Here is a 12,974-nt window from a genome sequence, read left to right on the forward strand (position 1 = left end):
CGCTTCGATCGTTCAGCATTGGTCAAAAGAATGCAGGATTTCGCTTTGAGGATGATATGCAAGGACAGGATATAGGTGAGGCCAGAATGTGTAATCGCTAAGGCCTTTACTCATATTGTCCATGTTGGCATCCCGAGTTGTTAGTGCCTACTGTCTCGAAAAGCACAAAGAGGTGTTTTGTGGAAGTTGTTTTCCAGTTCCAGGAAGACGGAACTTCTTTAAGTGTCGTTATTAGGGCTATAAGCAGAGTTCTGAAAAGAAACCTGCACATTTACAACTGCGCGACAGTCGACACCTTGATCATGTTCTCGTGCAAAAGAAAGTCGTTAATAGCGGTCCTTTGCATCGGTTTATCATAGCGCTCGATGCACGGTTGCAGGTCGTTTAAAATAAGCTGTTTACAAGCGTTTAATATAAGCATGTGGAATAAGCTTTGGAAATGTATATATTTGGGTGATGTGCTGTTAATAAAACTAGTTGAAAGTTTGGCGCCCTATCCTGTCTCCCCTTGGTTTTCCTTCTTTTCCTCGCGCCACAACTCATTTCTTTAGCTATGCACCAACTCGCCCAACGCTAAACCAAATATTTATTGCGCAAGACCCGAACGCATTACAACACAGAAGTGTGATAAGCGATCATTGAATAAATAATAAGTACTATACTCTATGCGTGGCAGTTAATATTTCGCTGCTTGTCGGCGAAATGTCCCGTCTTAGATAGCACGCGAAAAATAACGCTGATGGGAAGGGGGTGCTACACGATAGTTTTGTACCTTAATGAAGATCACTGCGCACGCCGGTGAGTATGACGTCAGCAGCTGGCCGCACATCAACGCAATCTCCTCTGATGTCGCCCCTCCTTTCCTCCGGGGCCCACCAGCGCATTGACTCCTGGGAAATAGACCCTACATGGTTGCCACATCTTTCAAGGCATTGGTTCTATAGTGTTGACGTCATCGTCACGATCGGAGCTGGCTACACCGCTCTAGAAATTACCGCTTTCCTATCAGGTGGTGAGGGCATATTTCCCATAAGCCTCCCTTTATATATATTTTTAGGACTAGGCTTCAAATTTGTCACGTCACTTTCTTCTATAGTTTTTTTTTTCTTTTTCTTGTGCCATGGCAAATATTCATTTGCAACTCAGTGTGGACTACGGATGAAATAGTAATTGCTAGGGGTGGGAATCTTTCGCCAATAACCACACCTGTCTCACTTTTCACGTATTCACGTTGTCCCTCGCAGAGAGTACCCAAATGGAATCCCGCTCAGCTTCGGTGACACGACGAGAAACCGGCGCATAAAGCACAATGTTGCCGATAATAATCCCGAGTCAAGAATGGTATCTTTTTTTCTTTTTACTCTAATTTCACGGAGCACAATTATACCGTGTGTTTCAGCGAACATTTTCAAAATTTGTTTAATGCCTGCGGCAGATACCACAATTCTAGTCCGTGAGTTGGTCTACTCCAAGAGGCAGACATTACTTGCACAAAAAAACTTAAATGCATAATCAACTAGTTAACACGAATTCGCTACTGGAGTTTTAAACTAATTGCCTTATGACACATAATGCAATTTACAAATTCTATCCGGGGAATTCGCAAGGCGGATCCACGTGGAACTAATTCTCAGGATGACACCAGTTTTGAGATATTAATTCCCGAAGTTTGCGGAGAAATGCATTGGCGTTCCAGTTACTTTTGTGCTATAATGCATAAAACGATGTTCTGTTAAGAAAGGAAGTGGAACCACAGTGCACTTTTGCCGCAAGTTTCACGGCGCATATCTCGTAAATGGTGTCATCCACACAATTCTCTTCAAGTGGATATGCCTTCCAGTGTCACACGCTAGAATTTGTAAACAGCAGGAAATCTGTTATCTTAAGGGATATAGGTCTTACGGGAAATAGGCGAAAATACTAGACCAATAGCAGAAGGCTAATGGTGAAAAGGCGTCGAATCAAGGAATAGTTATTTTTCTTTTGTGCGGTTTAATCATGCATAATCAGTGTGTACACGTTATATATCAGACAGGCGAAGTTGGGAAGTTGGGAGTGGCCCAAAAATGTTTTGACCAATCGTGGTGGGCTGATTGCAGAATTGGAATAGAAAAGTTTGGAATACCTTTACGTTATAGCGCCCCTGCTGCTCAGCCGCAACAGAACGCCACAGCCATTGAACCAACGCGGTGGGTCAGTTACGTACAGTAGAGAGCAGATGTTTGGAAGCCATAGATCCGCGAAAAAAAATCTGTCTTAAAGCATTTACGTAACGCAGAAAATCCGGCGTTGACCATGCGTGGACCGTGAGCAAAAATTTTCTACCAATCACATCACGGCGCGCGCCGCTCGGTTCCTTGCAGCACCACCAGATGGCGCTCGACTCCGCGCATCCGCAGCCGCGGCGGCGCCGGCCGTGCGGGAAAAAATAGAACCAAAAAGCTCGCCTTCATGCATACCGTTCGCCGCAAGCGTTTCCCGGTAAAGATTACGGTTGCATAAGCTGCAGCTGCCGGGAAGCGTGAGAAGCAGTCAGTGATCTTTGAATGCTATCGCATTCTACTCTTAAAGGCGAACCTTAAGCGTCTCCCAAGTTTTTCTTCACAGTCTAGGCACACAGGCGGAAATAAAGTGGTACAGTCAACGTGTGTCAGTTCGACCGAGGGAATACAATTCCATGCTGCACGATTGTGCTAAGAAATTCAAATTTTGACGATTGCTTTCAACTATACATACACCACAAGGTCATCGTTCCCGCCATTTTGGGCCTTTCTGGCTATGAGTCGATATTTTGCCGGCATGAGCCTCATTAGAGGGGAATTGAAGGGGAAACTATTTCTGAAAAACTCACGTCAGCGTCTGTGATCAGCTGTTTGTCCGACGTAGCCAAGGGCACAGGCAGCGAGCCGCGTCTAATTGAGACGATCCGTTCCGGAAAGTTCTCGTTACAACGTCGTGCACCTTCCGATCAGCGTCTCGATTATGCGGCGAGAACAAAGCCGTATATACGTAACGCAGCTCTGGCGCGAAAACAACAATTTCGAGTGGAAGCGATTTCTCCCGTCTACATTGCTGACGGTGAGAACGAGGGACAAATACTCACAAAATTCCCCCTATTTGCGCGTACGCGAGACGACTGTATTAGTGAATCACGGAATAAGTCTGAAGAAAAAAAATTGTCATTGTGCGCGGATAACTTGTACATTCAAATAAAAACTAGCTCCATGGAGCGAACACACCGAATCGTAATATATTTTTTTAAACTAAGAAAAGATTTCTCGCTCTGAATTTTAATTCATCCAATTTAAGACAAACAACATTCTGGCCAAGGCCAAAAATTAAAGGATACCAGCTACGCCATTCAGAGAAGACATCGCAGCTGCCACGCCCCCGATTAGATCTAAACTTCTGCTGTTCGCTCGAACCAACAAATGTGCATTAAATCTTTGTGTCGATAAGGGCTTCATATCTGCAATAAGACAGACAGACAATGAACGTTTATTGAGGTTCTGAGGGACTAGCCGGTTTTAAACCCATTTGGGCTCCCGGCTCGCCGCTGGCTGCTCCCGTGTCGGAATCGGGAGGCCAAGCCTCTCCGCTCTTTCACGGGCCCTCTGGACGACCATGGACTGGAGCTTGAGTTCCGTACTACAGATGGCCTCGTCCCAGTCCTGTTCGCTGGTGAGTGACGTATCCCGTAACGCAGGACACTGCCAGAGCATATGTGCTAGAGTGCTAAACTCCTCCCCACAATCCGGGCACTGTGGGTAGTGTTTTTTTTTTTTTTTTCTATGACATCGCGTCTACGAAAGTCAAAGAGTGGGCGCCACCATTGCGGCATGCGTATGCGTGGACCGAAATTTTTGTCAATAGACCAACTGTCTCCACTAAACAATTCCTCAGTGATACTAACTTATCAAGCTCCGCTTCCATAAGACCACCTTCGTTCTTGCATTTTAATGTAGCAGTCACTAACATACGAAGCGTAGTACCAAAGCGCGATCAACTACACAGCTATATCAGTGACACGAGATCCGATGTCTTATTAACAGAAATGTGGCTGAACTCGGACATAGTTGATAATTGGGTTTTTCCGCGTGACACAAACTTCACCTTATATCGTAACGATAGGCACGGCCGAAGGTGGGTGGAGGGGTGTGTGTTCTTGGTATTTGTTGCAGACCTCCTGATAAACAGCCATCTTTCGATGTTATTGTTACGATACTGCACTCAACGGGACAAAGACGACGCTCACCATTGGGGTGAAGAAGACGACGATTGAAAAGATTGTCTTTCCGCCATCTTGGCAGTGCTACAGCTCGCTGTATATAGTTTGTAAATATATTTTCATTCATACCGTTTCCCGTGGCATTTTGGTGGAGGTACTGGGTACTACTCAAGACGGAACTCCGCAGCGGACGTATCCTGGCAAGTTCCACCATGTCAACAGGCGGAGATACTGCGTCAACCGCAACACTGGCAGCCCAGCCAGTGATCTTGATCCAACCCCGCGGCCCAGGCTCTTTTTTCGGCACCCACAACGTCGACGTTGATGACTGGATCTGGAATTACGAGCGCGTCTCAACGAACAATCGGTTGGACCCGACAATGACAGTCGCTAATGTCGGTTTCTACCTCAGTGACATGACATTGCATATGACAAGCATATTGCATATGACGTGACATTGCATATGCCTTAAGAATAAATTCCTTTCATTCTCTCTTCATTTTATTTTTTATTGCCGCTCGGGGATCTTTTTCGGTCTCGGGCCGGGTTCGGGCCGGTTTCGAGCCGGGCTCGGGCCGGGCTTGGGCCTAAGTTAAAGGGGTGGCTGGCCGGGCCGGGCCGGGCGGGTAACGTAGATTATTTCTGGGCCCGGGCAGGGACCGGGTCTCACCATAAAGCTTTTGGTCGGGCTCGGGCTGGCAGCCCAACGTAAAAACGGGCCCGGGCCGGGCCCGTGCAGTGCTCTACCACACCGTCTAATCTCTTAACAGGAAATCACCATGCACGATAGGTTGCAAGGTTGCAACAAAGAATATTTCCGACCCCGCATGAAAAATTAACCAAAGATAATGACCGCATTCTTAGAACACTCCAAACGAACAGCTCCCCCCCCCCCCCCTCTATCTAGAAACTACCACTTCACCCCCTACATGTCCTCTCCACTTTGCCACTTTTGTGGAGCGCAGGGCACCCTCAACCATATGGTAGGGAGCTGTACAGAATCACCCCTTAGCACATCCAATCCATACCACACACGTAAGCTTTGGGAGAGTGCCCTAGCCAGCTCCACCCTCGCAAGCCAGCGCCAGCTGGTAGCGAGGGCCGTGGACGCAGCGAAAGCCTACCCCGAAGACAATTCTTAAAGAATCTCTCAATAAAGATGTTTATTCTCTCTCTCTCTCTACGAATGCACATCATCCGGCCTTTTGGCTTGCCAGACTTCAGATCACAAAAAAAAAAAGCGGCACTACCGAGAAGGTCAAGTAGGGACATGATATAATTTAGGTATCTTCGATTTGCCGTCCCGTACTCACCACAACTTTCCTAGATGCTGCGTTCAACCAATGAGCGTTGGCGTACGTAGCGTGTTTGGGCACTCCTTAACAGTAAAGGACGACAACTCAAAGAACATTTTATGAAGGTTGGGACAGTGCCGCAGAATTTGGAACTATTTTGAAACATAAACGAGTACTTCCTTGCCCGTGCGCAGGAACTACACTTCAATGAAGAGACAACGTTGTCAGTAATGGAGTCGTTGAGTTCCTCTCACACTTCTACGCGATTCCTGCATATGCATTGTTAGAGACATGGGGTGGTGGTGGTGAATTGTAGCAACAGGCGGGTTTAGCCTGGCGATCAAGGCCAGCAATTGCTCCACCCGAGCGTCTCTTACAATATCGCTGAAGGGTTTCACCAAATGTCCATCAAACCAGTCTATCTTAAGAATTCGATAAGGAGACGTGAAGTTCTTTGCGGGCTATAACTGACGCCTATGTTGAAAACAATTGCCGACCCGGATTACCAGCTTGTCGCCGTACAATCACAAACACGCTTCGACTCGTCCTCCCCCCCCCCCCTCCCCGGTTGGAGACAACGCTGCTTTTCCGCTGCAGCAGTCAATGAGCTAACGCATCACAGTGATTTCTGAGCTGACGAGTAGCTCTGACTCCTTTCGACACTAAAAAATCACAGCATATCCACGGGGTGAATGATGATGAGTGGGCGAAGCTCCGGAGGGAATCATCGGATCTCCCGCTTAAGGGGACGCTAGCACAAACGCGTTAGAAACGTGCAGTACTCTCTAGTAAGGGGGAGCGGCCACAGCGTCTTACGCAGCCATTTACACATGCCGGAACGTGCACCGCGTTTGCCGACGCCATCACATGACTGCTAAGAGAGTATACCCCCCGTATTCATAAACACTCCTCGACTTGAACTTGACTTGCCACCGCCTTGGGCAGCGCGTTCGAAACGCGTTGAAGGTAAGGCGGAGAGGCCACAGCGTCTTACACCAGCTTCTTACACGGGCCGTAACGCGCTAGCACAAACGCGTTAGAAACGCGCTAGAAACGCGGCCTTTCGTTAATGTTGGGTATTTATTGCCATCGTGGTGCGTGTGTCTATGTGCGCTTCGTGGCGTAGTGGGCTAACGCCGCGCGCTCGGAAACCAGGGGTCCTTGGTTCGATTCCGCGCTACGGACACAACTTCGGAATTTTTTTTCTCATTTTTCTCAGACTGGTTACACACTACTACTCCGATGACGGGGACGGAACGGGTGCCGCTATAAGGAGCTTCGCTCCTAAAAAATAAATTACGGGGTTTTATGTGCCAAAAGCACGACCTGATTATGAGGCACGCCGCAGTGGGGAACTACGGAATAATTTGGACCACTTGAGGTTCTTTAACGTGCACCTAAATCTTAGTACACGGGTGTTTCCACATTTCACCCCCATCGAAATGCGGCTGCCGTGGCCGAGATTTGATCCCGCGACCTCGTGCTTAGCAGCCCAACATCCTTTCGACCCACCTGGTCAGTGAACTGGCATTGCTTCCGCAGCCGCTTGCAGCTAAGGCGCCAGCAAAGTGAGAGGCGCACATTTGAGTGTTCCCTTTAACAGTGGACCGAACTGTACGTAAGTCTTTCAGTGGTTCTAGTCTAAAAGGATGGTAGAAAAAAAAAACACCGCCCAAGTACTCCGCACAGATAGTTAACCAGCGAAGCTGAAACATGCGGCCCCGGTGTTTAGCAGTGCGTTAATCCCGACGCTATATTGGAGCGTTTCTCAATTATTGGTTACATGGTTGTGTTTCTAGTGGAACGCAAGCGCCAATGGCGAGCGGAAGCTGCTAACCACGACGCCGAGCTAACTCGAGATAACGAACGCATGCGACAACGGCGAGCCGAGGAGCCGGCGTTGCGGGCAGAGCGGCTTTAGGCAGAGCAGGTACGACGCAGAGAACGACGTCACTAACGGCGCTGCTAAAGGCGCGCGCGCTTGCGTGCGACGTAGAGAACGACGTAACTGACGGTGCAGCCAATGGAGACGTTCAGCGAAACATGGGACGAACGGTTTTTCGTTTGGCCTAGCCATATACAGCTTTCGCTGTAAAAGTCAATTTCTCTCCTACGGTAGCAAACGAAAACAGAAGCTTGGTGGCATACAAAAGGAAGGGAAGCATATAGTCGCGTAGATTTGAAAATTATTTTCGCGAAATTTGCAGAAAGGTCCTTTCGCGGAAGCCAAGGTACGCCCATGTGATGTAAGTTTATAAGAGCAGAAAGAGACAGAAAAGTTATTTGAAGGAAGGCAGAAAGGTCGGTGTTAGCTAGCGTGCTCTAGCAGAGGGGCAGCTGTAATACGACTATAGTCAGTAGAGACAACTCTTTGGTAGCCATAGTCGTGAACCCGTTCTAAAGGGGTCGCTCCTGAAATCCATTTCTATCCATGTGAAATTGAAAAATGCCGTCCAGTTAATAGGCCTTTGCGGATGTGCATAAAAGTAGGCCCTCCTAGTAGACCAGCTGTGGGTAACAAATGATCCACTGTGCTGCATCACTGCAGAATGCTGTCGCAGGCTCTTTAAAATAAAATTCTGGGGTCTTACGTGCCAAAACCACGACATATCATTATGATGTCATGTGTACCAAGACATATTTGGGCTTAAATGTGATTATTACAGGAACAATTAAGCACCGTTAAAGAACCCAGGGGGTCAAAATTAATCCGGAGCCCTCCACTACGGTTTGCCTCATAATCAGAACTGGTTTTGGCATGTAAAACGCCAGGAAAAGACGAAAATAAATTGAAAGTTTTTAATGTGACTGCTATAAAAAAATGGTGAGTGAAGATAATGCGCTGTCACTCACAGTGACAGCGCATTACTGAACCTATTTTAAACAACTGCGCCTTCACAAAAAAAAAAAAAGTAATGCGTACAAGTGCGTACAAGCGGTGAAGTAGAGTGTACAATAACATGGAACACATTAACAGGCCTTCTTTAATTTAAGACCAGTGCAAGATTAGCTGAAAATGCTGCATTGGCTGAGTTGCGCAACATCAATGGCAACAGAGTGAGGAGAACGGAAACGGAACGCGCACGAAAACCACGGAGCAAGTGACGAAACAGCCTGTGATGGCTGAGTGCCAGTCCACCGTTGAATGACAATTTTCACTTCTGCCACGCAAAATAGGAATCTGCTGCGCGTATCCTGCAAAAACATGGCACTGGAGGGAATATGTTATCAGCTCACTGTCGCCGTCGGCGCATTTGATGCAGTTGTCGCGCTTTGTCTTCTGTTGTTCAATTTTGTACAAAATTTGTCTGTTACTTTACAGCAGTTTCTATTGTCCAAAACAACAACAAAAATAACGGGGTTTTACGTGCTAAAACCACGATCTTATTGTGAGACACGCAGTAGTGGGGGACTCCGGAATAATTTGGACCACCTGGGGTTCTTCTAACGTGCACCTAAATCTAAGTACACGGGTGTTTTCGCATTTCGCCCCCATCGAAATGCAGCCGCCGTGGCCAGGATTTGATCCCGCGATATCGTGCTTAATAGCCCAACATGGTACCATACCCACTGAGCAACCACGGCGCGGTGCAAGAAAACAAAGACAATTTCTTTGTATCTTAACGCGCCACGTGCATTGTCTTTTTGACCACAGTATATCCTAAATAAATAAACAAATACAATTGGCCGTGTACACTTCAATGCGTGCTACCGGCCGCCTCTCCACACTAATGCGGCGACGGTGCTGCCGCCTATAGCTTGGTCTCGTGGCTGATGAAGGTTTGGCCAGTGACGAATTAGTGCGGCTAATTTGTTGACGATCAGGACTTACCATCCATTACCATTCGAGTTGCCGTCGCGGTACTAAAGCAGCGTTCAGACAACAGCTCGAAGTCAAGGGCGGACAATTAGACGTATATACGCGCGTGATTGTCGACTGACCCGCAAGAAGAGTGGATCCAGCTGGAGACGCGATCGTTCAGGCGTGCTGCAAAGAAAAGCACGGTAATGATGGGGGAATCCAGTGGATCCGCGGTTTGCACGTCCTTCGAGTGCAGTATTCCTTGCTATTTCTTTTATATATATTTTTTCCTTTCGGTCTGGCAATTTAGCTGTTATTCTCGCCGTTAGGTTGGTGCCGGTCATTTGGCCCAAGATAGATGCAACGTCGACAACGATTGCACTATCGTCGGATGCGTTAGCCAAGAATAATTCAGGATGTAACAACGCGACTTCGACGAGGATATAAATATATCACAGTTTCGACATCAGGGCGAATCCCTAAATGCGATAGCAACGTGTTAGAATATTACACGAAGTGTAGGACTCGCAGCTGTAAGCAGTATGAATTGAAGTAAGCGTAAGCTGACTAAGTAGAAACGATCTGTTGTGCTAGGGGTCCTCTGTTTGAATCCTGCCATCGGACAACTTTATTTATGCTTACTAATTAAAGTCATCGTCTTTCTTAGAGAGATTAACACCCCTTGTCCGCATCGGGTATATTTCAAACCTCTTTCCTTGGCCGATCCCGAAGATCGTACAGCGCCGGGCCAATAAAATTAAATCATTTTCAGGTGTGAGCTGTTGAATGTTTCACTTTTATATATTACTTTTAATATTTAACTATGAGAAGATCTCAGATAAAAGGCATGCGCTATCGGTGTTTCGTTTCATGACATTAGTTCGTGGGCTGCAATTATCAAAATTCTGAGGAATTATTTTCTCAAGATTGTAAGACGTGGTATGAGCAACTTTAGTGATAAAATGGTGTGGCAATATAACCCGCGCATACCATACAGCATGGCGTGGCATATAGCACACATATACCTAAATGTACACGGAGCCTCACGGCGACGGCAGAAATTCGCTTGGAGCGTCCATACATAATTGCTATCGCAATAAAACTGAAGCCCGCAGACAAGGGCAAGCTCTAACTTTCAATTGGGAATTTTAATTATAAATAGACTGAAGTAGGTTACGAGACTGGGTTAGTTTGTGTTCCATCTTGTTAAACAGCGTGAAACTAGACAAGGGACTGCATTAAGAGGTGTCTCGCCACGCGTTGTTTAACAAGATGAAAGATAAATACGTGTTTCAGAGTGAAAACGATGAGCAAAAGGATAAACAAGAAGTCACGCATAGACCAAACACCACTGAAAATATGATTTGCTGTCCCCTACGACTGCAGCGCTTGACCTTATCTGCTCTTCGGTGTATGTCCCTCGTCCAAAGTCGCGCTGTTACATTTTATTTCACGTAGAACAACCAACTAGCCCAATCTTGGACGTCGTCAAGAAAAAGTGATTAACATCGTGAACAACACTGACGACTGGACAAAAAAAATTCACCGACGATTACGATATAGTCCCTAATGCGAAATTTGAGCGCAGCTGTGTGCGTATTTTCATTTCGCGATATACTGGCTGGCGCGGACAATCTTTCTCGTGCGGCACGTTGCAAACGGAGCTAAGTGTGGCGCGACTGCCTCGCTAATCTGGAGATCGCGAGAGCCAGCGCGTGGTGACGCGTGGGCGTGATTCGCAGCAGCCGCCGCAGTCAGACCAAGGTTGATATACCTGGTAGCGAAGCTTCCATAGAAGCCCATACGTTCAAAACATGGTTGCTTACCGGCGGTTTATGGGGCTTAGCGCCACCTGTGTGAGGAGGGAACACTTCCGGCGGAAGAAAAAATAATTTGACGTCATATCCGTCAAAAACAGAAGTGGCGTCATTTTGTTCTCGTAGGCGCGAAATTTGTTTTCGGAGGCCTGCCATTAGAGCTGTATATTCAAATGCCCCGCCATTCGACTTCATGGGCGTTCCGAGTTTTCAGCGCGAAAAGCGATGCCGGAAAAAATCCGCCGTACGGGTGTCGAAATCGCATCGCTGCACAGAACATACTTTCTTTGGAGGCCGACGAACACTTTGGGCGTAGATTGCGTAGAGTGCTCGTCCTTTCGTCGGACGCCAAGCCCGTCGGCCAGCGCTGTTGCACGAAAACAACTAAAGTAAACAAGTATCTGACGGTCGCAACTCACTACTTTTGACGGCACAGGTTAAGAAACAATAAAACTACCCGCGTCACCTAATTCAGACAAACGCCGACATGCAACACAACACATGTGACGGGGGCGTATTGTAACAGGTGAACTTTACGAGTGCCCCTTTCCACGCACTCCAAGAGTTGCATGGCATTGCAAGTGATAGCGGCGTCAACACCCACCGCTATCGATGGGTGCTCTCACGGTGGGCCCTGAAAAAAGGTATATATTGATAATGATCTAGTAAAATACAGTTGTATCTTTTCTCGCCATGCATATATAAAATGAATTAGGAATTTTATTTTCGTTGAATGAATCTAACTGCGTCTCGCTGTAATTTAAAAACGCTTTTTTTCTTTCCCAGTGTTTATTCCCTCCAAACATAGTCGCGCTTCAATCGCTGCTCCCATAACCACCTTTGCTGATGTCGGTGACAATTGGTTCTGAACCGCTTTTCGCCCGAAGCTTCGCGACCTATGTGGATCGACCTTGGTCAGACCTCCCAGACGACGCGCGCTACTCTGGCGCCGTCTCGTGGCCGCCGTCGCCGAACCCTCGTCGTCCGATTTTCTCCTCGCGTCTTTCATCCCCCGCTGCGATCCGCGTTCGCTTTCATCTTTGGCTGTGGTCGTTCGCTCGGTTACGACGCCGCCGGCGCCGCAGGAACGGGCGGCTACGAGCTGCGGTCTAAAAAGACGGAACACATGAGCCATCCTAGAGCACAAACGAACTATAGCTCAAATCTATTCTTATGAAGGAAGTGATGCACGTTTTTGTAGTTTTGTGATCCGACGAAGGTGATCTGAGAAGTTTGAAATGAAGCTCGCACTAAAGTATCGTCTAACATGGTGTTCGCTACGGAAAAAAAAAAAGCGCATTGCTATAGGGCCGGCTTCAACACGGCCCTAACTTCGAAAGAACTACAGAACCTAGTGCTTTTTGTCGATTTTGTAATTGTGTCGCGCACTAGACAGCTGGAACATTCCTGAAGTTTAGCCGACACGTTGGTTAATTGGCTATAGCGTTCCGCTGTGAGTACGAGGTCGTTGGTTCGATTTCCGGCCTATATAGGTGTCTGAATTCCGACGGAGGTGGAGTGCAAAAATGCTCGTGTACTTAGGCTTAAGTTTATTGCGATACTGTCTGCAGCACCGAAGAAAATGGGCCCGTGAGCGACACCACGGGTCCCTTCTCGACCAATACAGAGACGAAAACTTCTGCCACCCTCGCTCGCACGCACCCCTTAGTTCTCTATGTGCACCCTATAGTGAAACATTGCACCGCATTGCGGCGAAGCGCTGGAAAAAAAAATATGAACCTGAGTAAAATTTCAGTGCCCGATCATCTGACCTTTACGCTCACTTCGTGAGACCATTGCCCTTATGAGGCAGTTTCGTCATCGATAGCCGA

General features: G+C 47.4%; 1 long non-coding RNA gene across 1 annotated transcript in view; it reads right to left on the reverse strand.

The window, feature by feature from the left end:
* The window catches only part of LOC125941511 (uncharacterized), a 40,707-nt gene that overhangs the window by 27,328 nt on the left and 405 nt on the right, over nucleotides 1-12,974 (reverse strand). The window contains exon 2 of the long non-coding RNA XR_007464392.1: nucleotides 4,358-4,562. This is a non-coding gene — a long non-coding RNA (uncharacterized LOC125941511). The remainder of the gene's footprint in view (nucleotides 1-4,357; nucleotides 4,563-12,974) is intronic.

Source organism: Dermacentor silvarum, chromosome 11, assembly GCF_013339745.2.
Source record: "Dermacentor silvarum isolate Dsil-2018 chromosome 11, BIME_Dsil_1.4, whole genome shotgun sequence".
Lineage (NCBI taxonomy): Eukaryota > Metazoa > Arthropoda > Arachnida > Ixodida > Ixodidae > Dermacentor > Dermacentor silvarum.